At 34.7% G+C, this 18245-nt stretch overlaps 1 protein-coding gene and 1 long non-coding RNA gene across 8 annotated transcripts in view; one reads left to right on the forward strand and one right to left on the reverse strand.

Moving 5' to 3' along the window:
- The window catches only part of LOC123538763 (voltage-dependent L-type calcium channel subunit beta-1-like), a 133779-nt gene that overhangs the window by 76162 nt on the left and 39372 nt on the right, over positions 1–18245 (reverse strand). The window contains exon 1 of one of the 7 annotated variants that reach the window (XM_045323069.2): positions 11638–11783. The exons of 3 other annotated variants lie outside the window; for them this stretch is intronic. The gene's annotated coding sequence lies outside the window, so the exon portion shown is untranslated. 3 more of the 7 variants (XM_045323075.2, XM_045323073.2, XM_045323072.2) reach the window with 3 other exon arrangements.
- The window catches only part of LOC128550664 (uncharacterized), a 54115-nt gene that overhangs the window by 34252 nt on the left and 1618 nt on the right, over positions 1–18245 (forward strand). The window lies entirely within an intron of this gene.

Raw genomic sequence — 18245 nt, forward strand, 5'->3', positions numbered from 1 at the left:
TCTAATGAACTAGATATTTTATACAAATTTTAAGGTGGAAAGGTAAAATCCTGCTATATGATGTCGGTATAACTGTACAAAGTTCATCCTTCCGAAATGAAAACTTGGTCTTACTACATAAATACTTCCTTAACTGAAGGTCTGACTAAAAATTCCGCAGCTAAACACTTTCATTTGGAAGGTCTTAAATTGCTACATGTAAAGCTAAACACTTTCATTTGGAAGGTCTTAAATTGCTACATGTAAAGCTAAACACTCTCATTTGAAAGGTCTTGCTACAGGTAAAGCTAAACACTTCAATTTAGAAGGTCTTACTATATGCAAAGCTAATTAAACATTTCCGAAGGTCTTGCTACAGGTAAAACTAAACACTACCATTTGAAAGGTCTTATGCTACATGTCAAGCTAAACACTTCCATTTGGAGGGTCTTGCTACATGTAAAGCTAAACACTTTCATTTGGAAGGCCTTGCTACATGTAAAGCTAAGCACTTCCATCTGGAAGGTCTTACTACATATAAAGCTAAACACATTCATTTGGAAGATCTTATTACATGTAAAGGTAACACTTTCATTTAGAAGGCCTTGCTACATGTAAAGCTAACACTTTCATTTGGAAGATCTTGCTAAAGCTAAACACTTTCATTTGGAAGATCTTGCTACATATAAAGCTAAACACATTCATTTGAAAGATCTTGTTACATGTATAGCTAAACACTTCCATTTGGAAGGTCTTAAATTGCCACATGTAAAGCTTAACACTCTCATTAGGAAGATCTTGCTACATGTAAAGCTAAACACTTCCATCTGGAAGATCTTACTACGTGTAAAGCTAAACACATTCATTTGGAAGATCTTGTTACATGTAAAGCTAAACACTTTCATTTGGAAGTCTTTCTATGTAAAGCTAAACACTTCCATTTTGAAGGTCTTGCTACATGTAAAGCTAAACACTTCTGTTTTGGAAGATCTTGCTACATGTAAAGCTTAACACTCTCATTTGGAAGGTCTTGCTACATGTAAAGCTAAACACTTTCATCTGGAAGGTCTAGCTACATGTAAAGCTTAACACTTTCATTTGGAAGGTCTAGCTACATGTAAAGCTGAACACTTTCATTTGGAAGATCCTGCTACATGTAAGCTGAACACTTTCATTTGGAAGGCCTTGTTACATGTAAAGCTAAACACTTTCATTTGGAAGGTCTAGTTACATGTAAAGCTAACACTTTCATTTGGAAGGCCTTGCTACATGTAAAGCTTAACACTTTCATTTGGAAGGCCTTGCTACATGTAAAGCTAACACTTTCATTTGGAAGGCCTTGCTACATGTAAAGCCTAACACTTTCATTTGGAAGATCTTGCTACATGTAATTCATTTGGAAGGTCTTGCTACATGTAAAGCTAAACACTTTCATTTGGAAGGTCTTGCTACATGCAAAGCTAACACTTTCATTTGGAAGATCTTGCTACATGTAAAGCTAACACTTTCATTTGGAAGATCTTGCTACATGTAAAGCTAACACTTTCATTTGGAAGATCTTGCTACATGTAAAGCTAAACACTTTCATTTGGAAGGCCTTGCTACATGTAAAGCTAACACTTTAATTTGGAAGATCTTGCTACATGTAAAGCTAGCACTTTCATTTGGAAGATCTTGCTACATGTAAAGCTAGCACTTTCATTTGGAAGGCCTTGCTACATGTAAAGCTAACAATTTCATTTGGAAGATCTTGCTATATGTAAAGCTAACACTTTCATTTGGAAGATCTTGCTACATGTAAAGCTAACACTTTCATTTGGAAGATCTTGCTACATGTAAAGCTAAACACTTTCCTTTGGAAGGCCTTGCTACATGTAAAGCTAAACACTTTCATTTGGAAGATCTTGCTACATGTAAAGCTTAACACTTTCCTTTGGAAGGCCTTGCTACATGTAAAGCTAACACTTTCGTTTGGAAGGCCTTGCTACATGTAAAGCTAACACTTTCGTTTGGAAGGCCTTGCTACATGTAAAGCTAACACTTTCGTTTGGAAGGTCTTGCTACATGTAAAGCTAACACTTTCGTTTGGAAGGTCTTGCTACATGTAAAGCTAAACACTTTCGTTTGGAAGATCTTGCTACATGTAAAGCTAAACACATTCGTTTGGAAGATCTTGCTACATGTAAAGCTAACACTTTCATTTGGAAGATCTTGCTACATGTAAAGCTAACACTTTCATTTGGAAGATCTTGCTACATGTAAAGCTAACATTTTCATTTGGAAGGCCTTGCTACATGTAAAGCTAATATTTTCGTTTGGAAGATCTTGCTACATGTAAAGCTAAACACTTTCATTTGGAAGATCTTGCTACATGTAAAGCTAAACACTTTCATTTGGAAGGCCTTGCTACATGTAAAGCTAACATTTTCATTTGGAAGATCTTGCTACATGTAAAGCTAACACTTTCATTTGGAAGGCCTTGCTACATGTAAAGCTAATCACTTTCATTTGGAAGACCTTGCTAGATGTAAAGCTAAACATTTTCATTTGGAAGATCTTGCTATATGTAAAGCTAAACACTTTCATTTGGAAAATCTTGCTATATGTAAAGCTAAACACTTTCATTTGGAACATCTTACTATACGTTAAGCTAAACACTCATTTCTGAAGGTCTTGCTACAGGTAAAGCTACACACTTCAATTTGGAAGGTCTTGCTACATGTAAAGCTGAACACTTTCATTTAGAAGGTCTTACTACATGTAAAGCTAAACACTTTCATTTCTGAAGGTCTTGCTACATGTAAAGGTAAACACTTCAATTTGGAAGGTCTTGCTACATGTAATGCTAAACACCAGCTAAACACTTCCATTTGAAAGGTCTAATACTACATGTAAGGCTGAACACTTTCATTTAGAAGGTCTTACTATATGTAAAGCTAATTACTTTCATTTCTGAAGGTCTTGCTACATGTAATGCTAAACACCAGCTAAACACTTCCATTTGAAAGGTCTAAACACTTTCATTTCTGAAGGTCTTGCTACATGTAAAGCTAAACACTTCCATTTAGGAGGTCTTACTATACATAAAGCTAAACACTTCCATTTGAAAGGTCTAATGCTACATGTAAAGCTAAACACTTCAATTTAGAAGGTCTTGCTACATGTAAAGCTAAACACTTTCATTTGGAAGATCTTACTATACGTAAAGCTAAACACTTTCAATTCTGAAGGTCTTGCTACATGTAAAGCTAAACACTTCCATTTGAAAGGTCTAATGTTACATATAAAGCTAAACACTTTCATTTAGAAGATCTTACTATACGTAAAGCTAAACACTTCAATTTGGAAGGTCTTGCTACATGTAAAGCTAAACTCTTCTATTAGAAGGTCTTACTATATGTAAAGCTAATTACTTTCATTTGGAAGATCTTGCTACCTGTAAAGCTAAACACTTTCATTTGGAAGATCTTACTATATGTTAAGCTAAACACTTTCATTTCTGAAGGTCTTGCTACATGTAAAGCTAAACACTTCCACTTGAAAGGTCTAATGCTACACGTAAAGCTAAACACTTTCATTTAGAAGATCTTACTATACGTAAAGCTAAACACTTCAATTTGGAAGGTCTTGCTACATGTAAAGCTAAACACTTCCATTTGAAAGGTCTAATGCTACATGTAAAGCTAAACACATTCATTTAGAAGGTCTTACAATACGTTAAGCTAAACACTTTCATTTCTGAAGGTCTTGCTACATGTAAAGCTAAACACTTCCATTTGAAAGGTCTAATGCTACACGTAAAGCTAAACACTTTCATTTAGAAGATCTTACTATACGTAAAGCTAAACACTTCAATTTGGAAGGTCTTGCTACATGTAAAGCTAAACACTTCCATCTGAAAGATCTAATGCTACATGTAAAGCTAAACACTTTCATTTAGAAGGTCTTACTACCGTATTTTGGGGTGTATAGGTCGCGGTAATGTATAGTCCGCATCTAATTTTTGCTCTGGAAATGGTCGGAAAATTTAAGTTCTAGCGTATTAGTCGCAGTTAAGTTTCGGATTTTTTACCCAGCAATATTTAATATTTACCGGCAAAAAAGTTATGGCGGCGGCCATATTGATGCCGCGGACTGAATTATTATCAGAACCTGATTGGTGGAAATCGGACTGTGTTATTTTCGATCCCAACCGTTTCGTACCAACAGTAGTATCGGTAACAGACTACATCAAAGAAAAGCGGCTTTTTGACACTAATTGGCAGCAGACGGTTTGCGTTTACATTCTGTAATTATGCAAGTTTAAATGTGAATTGTTTGCACAGCAATTATAACACCTTTCCGCGTCATGTAATTAATCGCGTTCTTTTGATTCTGAGATTAACAAAATATCTCTTTTTGGATTTTTTTCTTTTATTTAAAGATCAAAAGTAAAAAATTATCTTTTAAGTTTTTTAATACGCTAAGAATTAGTATAAACAATGTTTGGAATGGATGACGGATCTGTCCGGATTTTATCCAACCCGGAGTACATGTCAATGGCGTCCAGTAAAACGAAAGTAGAAACAAACGTAATTGAAATTGCAAAAACATCTTTGAATTAAAGTAATTCGTAATTTTAATAGTCTGTATGGGTTATTTACGATATATTTTATTGAAAGTAACAGCTATTGGTTGAAAGGCCGCCGATATTGATATTTTTTATCCATTTTGTTCGTTCGTGACAGATGCACGTAATTTTGCGAGAGCTACGGTCAGAAAATTGGCTCGAAAAAAAACTCTGCTGGCAATGTTCTGTCGTATAGGTCGCAGAAACTTTTTCAGGCAGCAAAATGGGTAGAAAAAGTGCGACCTATACACACCAAAATATGGTATACGTAAAGCTAAACACTTCCATTTCTGAAGGTCTTGCTACAGGTAAAGCTAAACACTTCCATTTGAAAAGTCTAATGCTACATGTAAAGCTAAACACTTCAATTTGGAAGGTCTTGCAACGTGTAATGCTAAACACCAGCTTAACACTTCCATTTGAAAGGTCTAATGCTACATGTAAAGCTAAACACTTTCATTTAGAAGGTCTTACTATATGTAAAGCTAAAAACTTTCATTTCTGAAGGTCTTGCTACATGTAAAGCTAAACACTTCAATTTGGAAGGTCTTTCTACATGTAAAGCTAGCAATGCATCTTTGGTTGTTTGATTGGACAGAAATCACGTTTTCTTAAACATGTCAACAAGTTAGCAGCATAGTTGCAGAATATTATACAGTATTTTTCACCAGTAATTAAAATCCATGAATTTACAACCCCGTATTTGTTTTGACATGGAAACTGAAATCCACAAATTTAAGACCCCATGAAATTGCTTTTTTCCGCAAACCATGAAATTTAATGCCCACGAATTTAAATGATTTCATAGTAGACTCTATTAAGTGCTAGCTGATACAGTTTTCAATATACTGTTCTCGGGAAATTTTAGTTTGTGAAATGTACTATCAATAAATTTGATTGAGAAAGGGAGGTTATTAGAAATATTAATTTTTATGCTATTAGCTAAATCATTCAAGAGTTATTTATGTGTAATTTGTTTTGCGTTTAATGCCATTTTTCAACAGTATTTCAGTTATGTATCAGTTATGTAAGGATAGGCAGTTAACTTAACCAGTGTCCCTGGATTCTGTACCAGTATAAACCTGTTCTCCACAAGTTAAACTGCCAACTTCCCCACATGAATCAGAGGTGGAGGTTGAATGATTTCAGACACAATGTCTTTTATCAAATTGTCACGGAGAACATTATGCCTCCCCAGAGAATTGAATTTACAACCCCGCAATCCGTAGATGTATGCCCTCCCTTTTGAGCTAAGCGGGCCAGACCTTAATTTATATTATCAGGTATTGCCCAGATAGCAACTGAAACAGGACTCGCACTGCTACTGGGGACTGTCACCAGGGGATTGCTACTAAATTTAAACTTGTAGCCAAATGTTGCAGAAAAAAAGACAATGTTATATGTAATTTGTGTAAGCTGATTTTGCTGCACATTTTTACATTACGAGGTCTTTACTGTAATTAGCTTTTTGTAGTAAAGGCAGACATGCAAAAAATATTTAAATTTAGCTTTATATTCATGAAAATATTGCTTCAAACAAAAAAAAAACAAATTAGTTTACCTTAATCTTAGAGAGGATTTCACTCAGCACAACTTAGCTTCCATAACTTCGTTCTGCAGATTATAGTTCTGAGTAGATGTTGAGTTCACATGTATGGAATAATTAGGCGCTTTTTTGTGCTGATTTTGTAAACTAATGTTTCTTTTTACTAGTGCTATATTAGACACCAAGAATTGCTTGCCAGTTTTGTCAAGGGAGGTAATTATTTAAACAACTACCAGTTTTGTCAAGGGAGGTAATTATTTAAACAACTTGAAGCTTCTAATTATAAAATCCCACAGGTAGTTCATACAACAGGTAAAGTTGCAATCATAATTTTCTCTAACCCAGGTTAATTACAAATTGTTCAGTAATTAGTTACAGATTGTACTTATTTATAGAAAACAACATCATCATTAAGATCAAAGTGATCAATTAACCTGTGTCACCTTCAGGTTATATAAATATAATTATTAATAATTAATTTATTATATTTTACATGTTTTATGCTAGAGTAGCATTTAGCGCATGTTCGTTTCGTGCTATAACATCTTCAGAATCCCTCAGGAATAGCTGGTACCCTTGCCCTACCATGCTCAAGCACCAACTAATACCTTGAGATTCTGCAGATGTTATAACAGGAAAAAGCATGTGTTATCCCTACAAATATTATATAATAATTAATATATATAAATCCAATAAAAGTTCCTTTTGCAATACTGTAGTGATAGTAGGTTTATAGGCCACTTCCAACAGCCTTGCTGTTGGGTTAACCCTTTAGTGACGTGGTTGAGAGTCCACCTACAGATTTCGCGGTCCGGGGTTCGAGCTCCAGTAGGGACCTTGGTATTTTCTCTCCCTGGGTTTACTTTAGTACTTTATTTTTAAGGAAGTAACAGCATTTTGTGTTTGCTCATTATAAAGCCTGAGACTACTTTAAAAGTTAACATTTCCAAATATGGTTCCCTATTTAACATATTTTATTTAAGAAATAATTTATAGCAAAAGAATGCTTTAACACTATTTATGCACGATGGGTGGTTATAAGTTGGGCCCAATAATTATTTGAACGACGTATTACCATGTGTGATAATTATAAAACAGATGATGCATGACACAGAAAATCGAGTCCTAGATTTTAACACTGAAATTTACTTTATGATTTTGGAATAGAGGTATTCAGTATTGATGATAGTCTTTTTAGGCGACTGAATTTTTTTCTCGTTGATACTTTTTGGAGCAAATTACACCAGCAAAATGTACCTACGGTAAATGGAAAGTATAACTTACTGAAAAATTAAGTCCAAAATTAATTAAGATCCATTGAAAAACGCAATTCAGATATCGGTAAAAAAACATCAATTTAACACCATCTAATTCAAGATTTTTTCACAATGTATTTTAAAACACCGAAAAGAAAACTGTTGAATATAACTATAGACACAATTGTTAGCTATCGACAGGTATTCCTTGAATAGCCAGTAATTCAATGCCTCGGGTACAATGTAGACTTATTTATCTATTTGAATTAACAGCAATTATCCGATTCCCTCTTGTATTGTAAAACACTTTTTGTACAATTCATGCTAATAATAAGTAAAATGTGACGTTATGAAATAATTTATGCAAAACATATTGTAAAAGCTTTTACATTTAAATAGTTATAATGTATTATTATAAGAATTGGGACATGAATATTGAAATCTAATTAACATACTTTGCGACATTTAGATTAAAATTTAAATGATTTCCTACAGTCCATAAAATAAACAAATGTGTTTGTAAACATGGGCGGATCCAAACGGAAGGGGAAGAAGCATTTTATAGAAATATTCCGATGGCAAAATACAATACATATCCGTAGCCCTGACCAACCTATAAACCGGGCAAGTCTATTTTTAAGTACATCAACAAGGCTGACCAATTTAAATGAGCTGTACTGTTTCTTATTTATATATAAAAGTGGCTGCCACATTTTTGGTAATGAACATAAAATACATCAATTTCTTGCTAAACCCTATTTTCCATAACTGTTTTCTGTAATATTTGTCAAAGACATGAATATTGATTAACATATAGAAAGTTTTAATGAACCCATTTGATATTGATAACCTCCCTTTATGATTCAAACTATTTAAGTTCATCTAGTACGTATTGCTTTTCTGACTATGCAATTATTTATTTATTTTTTGGGTTTTACGGCGCACCAACACAGTGATAGGTCAATATATGGCGCCAAACAGGACTACAACTTTTGGTTTCACATCTCATTTACATAGAAATAAAAACAAGGTATGGAATCAAAATTTGCATACCTGCTGGAATCACAGAGTTACTGCAAAACCAAGTGTTAAGACCCTATTAGTCGCCTCTTACGATCATGCAAGGGTAAGGCAGTGGTTCCAATTCTTTTCATACACAGATCGTCCCAGAACCACATGGGGCAACTATGTAAGTTGATAACATTGGTTTGGACAACTGTTTTATCTGTTTTTAACATAAAATTTAAAGCAATATGAAACTTTAAAATTTGAGCCGTGCCATGAGAAAACCAACATAGTGGGTTTGCGACCAGCATGGATCCAGACCAGCCTGCGCATCCGCGCAGTCTGGTCAGGATCCATGCTGTTCGCTTTTAAAGCCTATTGGAATTGGAGAAACTGTTAGCGAACAGCATGGATCCTGACCAGACTGCGCAGATGCGCAGGCTGGTCTGGATCCATGCTGGTCGCAAACCCACTATGTTGGTTTTCTCATGGCGTGGCTCAAATAATAAATGTAATAAGTCTGCAGTTTTAAAGGCTCCTAATGCTTTAATTGTTTATAATGTGAATGCCATATTTTTTGTTATGGACATAAACCAAATTAATTTGTTGTCAAATCTTCTTTCAGATATTTGCTTTCGCTAATATTTGTCAATGGTCTGAATACTGATTAACACAGAAGAAAGTGTTATTGACCCCATTGTTTTTGATTACCTCCCTTTATGCCGCTAGTGGAATAAGTTCATGTGCACTATTAAAGATAGTGCTTTTCTAACAGAGTAATTACTGATAACATCTATTTTGGCTTCAGTTTCATCTGTTTTCAACATAAAATTAAAAACCTTACGGAACTTGAAAACAAAATAGCTATATCCTATCTTTTTTCATTCATGAACAGATATTTTATAGACTGATTATCCGGCAGCGTGTGAGGATGAGTCACTGTAAAACACAGACATCTCACATATTGTTTTTCTCAATGGATAAAATATCTATAGTTTTTTGTTTTTCATGCAGTTGATAAGCCAGTTTTTTTGTTGATACATCTGGTGCACATTATTAGCACATCATCTGCATGAGAGATTAAGCACTGATGACTCAATAACAAGCTACAATATGCTCAATATCCGCCATAATACTACACTCGATCGACACCAAATAGATTGCCACTTTTTCAGTGTGTTTTAAAGTTCCAAAATGCTTTTAATTTTATGAAAAAAAAAATAGATCAAGCAGCTATCCAAATAGAGAAATACCTTCAATATTGCTCACAAGTTTTCAGAGTCAGAGACATAAAGGGAGGTAATAAAATACCTGCTATGTATCCACTGAACTTATTACAAAATCACAATTTTGTTACAATCTTTACATACTTTGGAACATGAAATTACGCTCAAATTATGAAAAATAATACAATACAGATACTACTCATAAAATGAACAAACGTGTTTGTAAACAATTGGAAGGTTCCAGACTGAAGACGATTTAAAAATGCTCAAAAATAATGACAAAATACAATACATATCGTATATCCGTAGCCCAGCTGATCGTTACCTATAAACCGGGCCAGTCTATTTTGTAAGTACAACAACACTGTTAACCCATTTAAATGAGGAGTACATGTCCTTGTTGGTAATTTTCATATGTAAAGAAAGAAAACACTTTTATTTAAGTTTTTGAGGGAGCTACACTTTTTGAAAGTGGTCATTTAGTGTTACACTATTAAAATATTACAGTGAGTAACATAATACATTATCTTTTTTAGTTTCAACCATGTTGTCTTTAGAGGTAAGCCAGTGCATGGGGTAAATGTATATTATCTCCCATGATCAATTTTAGTTTCATTTAGAGGTATAATAAGTCTGTCCATTGCCCCCTGGGTAAATGTATCCACTGATCAAACCAAAATCTTTTATTATCAAAGTAGACATTTATCTGTGTCTGAATCAACAATACAATCTTGTAAAACCTGTTACACCAGAATTTTAATGTGAAACTGAAGAAATGTGTTAAAACTGCTTTTTTCACCTTTATGATAATAAAAAATACCTTTAGCATAATAAAAAAGATCTATCTGCAAGCACCTAGGTGATCATATGACTTTAAAGGTTTCATGGCAGCAAACTATATATTTTCAATTATGCAAAATTTTTAAATTGTTAAGATTTACAAAGTTTAACTGTCTATGAAATAAGCTGCAAAGTTCCTTTATACAAAGACATAAATTTTGTTTTTACAAAACTATCAGCATGTTTATAATTGATATTCTATTATATTATACTTATAGATTTATATAACACCCTTAAATTTTTGTGATGAAACGTTCAAAGGTGTTTTTACATAGCACAAATCACCATATTACATAGATTATAATGTAAGTTAAATTTAATTTCACAGACATTCTGTAATCACCCTACAATTAATTAAGTTCAGTTTTAAATTTCACAAGAAAAGCTCAAGACATGATTGTGGTTATGTAAATGACATGTTAATAAGAAGTTACACTATAGTGTTTCCTTGATAAAGACTGAAATATTTTAGCCTCCCCTTTGATCAGAGTTTTTACCTGCTTATTTCATAGACACCAAATTTAATATTAATTTAAAGACTGATAGTTTAGTGAAAGTTTTCAATTTGCAACTTTATAAATACTTAATATGCATTATTTAATATAGCTTTTTTTTTCACATATTTTGCGTTTTACTTAATTCCCTAAACCAGTCCAGAGCCATTATTGATAAGACATTAAAGCCAACTTTTAAACTGTTTGAAATTCAATTTCTATAGCATCAAAGATTTAAAATTAATACTTAACTAACCCTCCCCACCCCTCCTCCGCCCCCACACAAATGGAACAATAATTATTTTCAAAATGAAATATTATGGTTTAAATGTATTGTGAAATATCAACCTTTTTTAATAATGTTAATATATTTATTGAACCTATTTGTAATTATAATATAATATTATGGACTTCATGGTATTTCAAAAGTGTAGAGACATTAACAGATATAATATTATGGACTTCATGGTATTTCAAAAGTGTAGAGACATTAACAGATATTTTCGAAATAGTATATATAGGTACATAACATCACAATATCCCTGAAAAACAGATTTTTTCATAAATCCATCAACCTTCCTCACTAAAATCCAATCTCTTTTCTATCTGTAATGAAAATTCTGTAACAAATAAAATCCAAATCCAATTACAATATACTGGAAAACAATTTATAAATTCTTACAAAAAAAGAACAATTTCTCTCAGTTATATATCCAGGTAAGTTCTACAATTTTCCGGCAGCTCTGTACCTACACACCTGGACAGCAGCCAAAATTCCTGCCAGCTTTTGCTGCATACATTATTATACAGTTGATTATATACCTTTGAAAACACACATGTACATAGATGATGCTGTATATATTTATAACAGCTGATTTTACTGATATCTGTCTACACAGCTGTCAGATCTTCTCCAGGTATATAATACTTACCTTTGAAAAAATAAATAAGTACTGGATGAGATTTTAACTACATAATAATGGAGTCAGCTGATCTATTTTCTCTAAATCTTGTCTTACAAGGAATACCAACACTGATGAATTTGTCTAAGTTTGATAATAATAAATATTTCAGAAATTCCGGGCTCTGTAATGCTAATTAACAGTCCCATCAATCTTTCACATGTGTTCCTATTTTAAACTCCTGTCCCTTCATTCTCCCATATTTTTTACTGTTCATGAAACCATGCAAGTCCTTCCTGTATATTTACTCTATCAAACACCACCCTGTCACCACCCTGTCCCTTAATTCAGTCTCGGTATGCTTAAAAATTCTCGTATGTTTTTCTCTATCAAACACATTTTTAGTCCCTTCAATCTCCCACATATTTTACTGTTTATAACACCACTTCCTTCCTGTATTAATTTACTACTCTATCAAACACCCGTGTCCCTTAATTCAGTCTCTATCAAACACAAATCCCTTCAATCTCCCATTACTGTTTATAACACCAATTCCTTCCTGTATATTTACTCTATCAAACACCCGTGTCCTTTAATTCAGTCTCTATCAAACACAAGTCCCTTCAATCTCCCATTACTGTTTATAACACCAATTCCTTCCTGTATATTTACTCTATCAAACACCCGTGTCCTTTAATTCAGTCTCTATCAAACACAAATCCCTTCAATCTCCCATTACTGTTTATAACACCAATTCCTTCCTGTATATTTACTCTATCAAACACCCATGTCCCTTAATTCAGTCTCTATCAAACACAAATCCCTTCAATCTCCCATTACAGTTTATAACACCAATTCCTTCCTGTATATTTACTCTATCAAACACCCGTGTCCTTTAATTCAGTCTCTATCAAACACAAGTCCCTTCAATCTCCCATTACAGTTTATAACACCAATTCCTTCCTGTATCAATTTACTACTCTATCAAACACCCGTGTCCCTTAATTCAGTCTCTATCAAACACAAGTCCCTTCAATCTCCCATTACAGTTTTAAACACCAATTCCTTACCCGTATAAATTTACTCTATCAAACACCCGTGTCCCTTAATTCAGTCTCTATCAAACACAAGTCCCTTCAATCTCCCATTACAGTTTATAACTCCAATTCCTTCCTGTATTAATTTACTACTCTATCAAACACCCGTGTCCCTTAATTCAGTCTCTATCAAACACAAGTCCCTTCAATCTCCCATTACTGTTTATAACACCAATTCCTTCCTGTATATTTACTCTATCAAACACCCGTGTCCCTTAATTCAGTCTATATCAAACACAAGTCCCTTCAATCTCCCATTACTGTTTATAACCCCCAATTCCTTCCTGTATATTTACTCTATCAAACACCCGTGTCCCCAATTCAGTCTCTATCAAACACAAGTCCCTTCAATCTCCCTTACAGTTTATAACACCAATTCCTTCCTGTATATTTACTCTATCAAACACCCGAGTCCCTTAATTCAGTCTCTATCAAACACAAGTCCCTTCAATCTCCCATTACAGTTTATAACACCAATTCCTTCCTGTATATTTACTCTATCAAACACCCGTGTCCCTTAATTCAGTCTCTTTCAAACACAAGTCCCTTCAATCTCCCATTACTGTTTATAACACCAATTCCTTCCTGTATATTTACTCTATCAAACACCCATGTCCCTTAATTCAGTCTCTATCAAACACAAGTCCCTTCAATCTCCCATTACTGTTTATAACACCAATTCCTTCCTGTATATTTACTCTATCAAACACCCGTGTCCCTTAATTCAGTCTCTATCAAACACAAGTCCCTTCAATCTCCCATTACTGTTTATAACACCAATTCCTTCCTGTATATTTACTCTATCAAACACCCGTGTCCCTTAATTCAGTCTCTATCAAACACAAGTCCCTTCAATCTCCCATTACAGTTTATAACACCAATTCCTTCCTGTATTAATTTACTACTCTATCAAACACCCGTGTCCCTTAATTCAGTCTCTATCAAACACAAGTCCCTTCAATCTCCCATTACTGTTTATAACACCAATTCCTTCCTGTATATTTACTCTATCAAACACCCGTGTCCCTTAATTCAGTCTCTATCAAACACAAGTCCCTTCAATCTCCCATTACTGTTTATAACACCAATTCCTTCCTGTATATTTACTCTATCAAACACCCGTGTCCCTTAATTCGTCTCTATCAAAAACAAGTCCCTTCAATCTCCCATTACAGTTTATAACACCCAATTTCCTTCCTGTATATTTACTCTATCAAACACCCGTGTCCCTTAATTCAGTCTCTATCAAACACAAGTCCCTTCAATCTCCCATTACTGTTTATAAACACCAATTCCTTCCTGTATATTTACTCTATCAAACACCCGTGTCCCTTAATTCAGTCTCTATCAAACACAAGTCCCTTCAATCTCCCATTACTGTTTATAACACCAATTCCTTCCTGTATATTTACTCTATCAAACACCCGTGTCCCTTAATTCAGTCTCTATCAAACACAAGTCCCTTCAATCTCCCATTACAGTTTATAACACCAATTCCTTCCTGTATATTTACTCTATCAAACACCCATGTCCCTTAATTCAGTCTCTATCAAACACAAGTCCCTTCAATCTCCCATTACAGTTTATAACACCAATTCCTTCCTGTATTAATTTACTACTCTATCAAACACCCGTGTCCCTTAATTCAGTCTCTATCAAACACAAGTCCCTTCAATCTCCCATTACAGTTTATAACACCAATTCCTTCCTGTATATTTACTCTATCAAACACCCGTGTCCCTTAATTCAGTCTCTATCAAACACAAGTCCCTTCAATCTCCCATTAATGTTTATATCACCATTTCCTTCCTGTATATTTTCTCTATCAAACACCCATGTCCCTTAATTCAGTCTCTATCAAACACCAGTCCCTTCAAACTCCAATATGTTTTACCCTTAAAGGACACACAAAGCTGTTAAACATGGTTAAATCCTTCCTCAGCATGTTTTGTAGCATATCAAAATGAAGCAGAAGATTGCAAGCTATACCATGGTACTATTTTGATAAGATTTTATGCATCAAGTTCCTGTTAAGATAACAAAATATATAAAACTCTAGTTATCTTCAATCAGATTCATCTTGTCTCATCAGTACTTCAAATGAACCAAAATTTGAATGTCCCAAAAACTACCATAAGTGTATCACATTCCTTTAAAGACCAACCATTAAAATATCTGTTTCTTCTCCAGCTACCTATGCCATTTAAGGCTGGGTAAGGATGTAGGACTTTAATTTGATACAATTCATTTTCTGTTATTCCAGCCCATCTCAACAGATTGGTATTACAATAGAATTTTTGTTTACAACTTTCAAAGACAAGGAGCTGTGCTTTCAAAACGCAAACTGCCCCCCCAGGTTTATGACAAAAGATGCAATTTTTTAGAGGTTTTAAGATTATATGAAGGTCAAGGTCATCTATAATTATATATCTAGCTAGGTTTGTAAGTAGTATGAACTAAACTGGGTCATTTATTTGGGTTGTAGGACAAAAAATGTTGTTTATTAAGGTTTAGGAGTATATCACCAAAACACAGAAATATTTTATAAACGAACAACATCGTTACCAATATTTTACCTGACCATTACATGTTCTGCCGTGCTGTCCCGTACTGAAAATATTCTGAAAAAGTTGTCCCCCTTTGAAAATGAATGCAATTTGTAAAGAAATAAAAATAAACAATCGTTGAAAACTGTGTTCCACCTAGTTATGTGAAATTTCAACACTCGCACGCTATTACAATTGCATCAAAACAAACATGTGTAACAGTTCCTTGAAAATGATGAGTTTTTAAAAGCGCTTGACTGTCTGGAAGTGGGGCCTGTTTAAACAGTTCTTTTTTCGGAATTCAATGCTTATATCAGTATACTGACACTTGTTTTGTAGAGTAATATAAGTAATATACACGCTATCATTACAAAAACAACAAAACAAGTGTCAGTATACTAATATAAACATTGAATTCCGAAAAAAGGACTGTCTAAATGGGACCCTCTTCCGGGCAGTCAAACGCCTTCAAAAACTCACCATTTTCAAAGAACTGTTACACATGTTAGTTTTCATTCATTTGCAATCGCATGCGAGTGTTGAAATTTCACATAATTAAGTGGAACACAGTTTTCAGCAATTGTTTATTTTTATTTCTTTACAAATGGCATTCATTTTCAAAGGGGGACAACTTTTTCAGAATATTTTCAGTACGGGACAGTACGGCAGAACATGTAATGGTCAAGTAAAATATTGGTAACGATGTTATTCGTTTATAATATATTTCTGTGTTTTGGTGATATACTCCTAAACCTTAAGGTTTTAAGTTTGAAGGTGAAGGTCACATGAGAATCAAGGTCATTTATATACAGCCAGTTTGTAGGTCTTGCAACAAGGATTGCTGAGTGAGAGTAATATTATAAATAAGGTCATTAACTTGAGCTGTAGGCCATCTGGTTTGTAACAGCTGGATGGACAAATGGACAATTCAATCGCTATATGACCCGGGGCATAAAAAACCAAAGCTTTAGAATCTCATTGAAGCTTGTTTTTTACCTTGCATTCTCTGTGTGTTTGTTTGTTTGTTTTGTGTTTAACGCTGTTTCTCAACAGTGTGTGTGTTCGGGTTTAACGTCTTTCTCATCAATTTTTCAGTCATATGAATGACGGTGTCTACTTGTAGCTGTGTGAGTACAATGCCCAACTTTATAGTGTTGCCTCACTGGAATATCACGCCACAGACATATGACATTATAACCCACCCAGTCACATTATACTGACACCGGGCTGACCAGTCCTAGTCAAGCGAGGAAGCTACTAGTACCATTTTTTACGTCTTTGGTATGACGTGGCCAGGGATCGAACCCACGACCTCCCACACTCGAAGTTGACGCTGTACCACTAGGCTACCGAGGCAGTTGTTTTTCAACAGTATTTCAGTTATATAACGGGGATGCAGTTAACCTAACCAGTGTTCCTGGATTCTGTACCAGTACAAATCTGTTCCCCACAAGTAACTGCCAACTTCCACACATGAATTATCAGAGGTTTCAGACACAATGTCTTTCATAAATCGTCATGGAGAACATACGCCCTGCCCAGGGATCGAACTTGCCACCCTGCGATCCGTTGTCCAACACTCTCCTTACTGAGCTAAGCGGGTGGGCTCTGTAAGCAACTGCAAATGCAATTAGCATTTCCTAAGGGCAAGCTAACTGCAATATATGTTAACCCAAAGAAACTCTGTATCCCTAGTTCAGTGACAGTCTGAATGTAAACAAGAGCTGTCTCCATAGGATGACACATGCCCCCGATGGCACTTTGAATGAATAGTTATGGCCGATGTTAGAGTTGAAGGCCTTTGACCTACGGAGCTGGGTCTTGTGCGCGACACGTCGTCTTACTGTGTCACACATTCGTGCACAGTTATTTTAAAATCAATGCATGAATGACAAAGATATGGACCGGACATGCCCATCAATGCACTATCATGAAAAATTACCTTTAACGTCTAAGTGTGACCTTGACTTTTGCGCTACGGACCTGGGTCTTGCATGTGACACGTCGTCTTACTGTGGTACACATTCACTATCCTTTAACGTCTAAGTGTGACCTTGACCTTTGAGCTACGAACCTGGGTCTTGCGTATGACATGTCGTCTTACTGTGGTACACATTCATGCCAAGTTATTTGAAAATCCATCCATCGATGACAAAGATATGGGCCGGACACACCCATCAATGCACTATCCTTTAACGTCTAAATGTGACCTTGACCTTTGAGCTATGGACCTGGGTCTTGCGCAGGACACGTCGTCTTACTGTGGTACACATTCATGCCAAGTTATTTAACAAGAGGGCCAAGATGGCCCTAGGTCGCTCACCTAAGAAACACTCCATAACAGTGTAAAACATGTTTGACCTAGTGATTTCATGGAAACAAATATTCTGACCAATTTTCATTAAGATTGGACCAAAAAATTGGTCTCTTGCGATAAAACAAGCATTTTCTTAGATATGACCTAGTTTTTGACCCTAGATGACCCATGTTCAAACTCGACCTAGATTTTATCAAGGCAATCATTCTGACCAAAATTCATGAAGATCAACTGAAAAATACAGCCTCTATCACATACAGAAGTTTTTTCTTTGATTTGACCAAGTGACCTAGTTTTTGACCTCAGTTGACCCATATTCAAATTCGACCTAGATTTCATTAAGGCAATCAACCTGACCAAATTTCATAAATATCAACTGAAAAAAACAGTGTCTATCGCATACACAAGATTTTTCTTTAATTTGACCT

Source organism: Mercenaria mercenaria, chromosome 18, assembly GCF_021730395.1.
Source record: "Mercenaria mercenaria strain notata chromosome 18, MADL_Memer_1, whole genome shotgun sequence".
NCBI classification, from domain to species: Eukaryota; Metazoa; Mollusca; class Bivalvia; order Venerida; family Veneridae; genus Mercenaria; species Mercenaria mercenaria.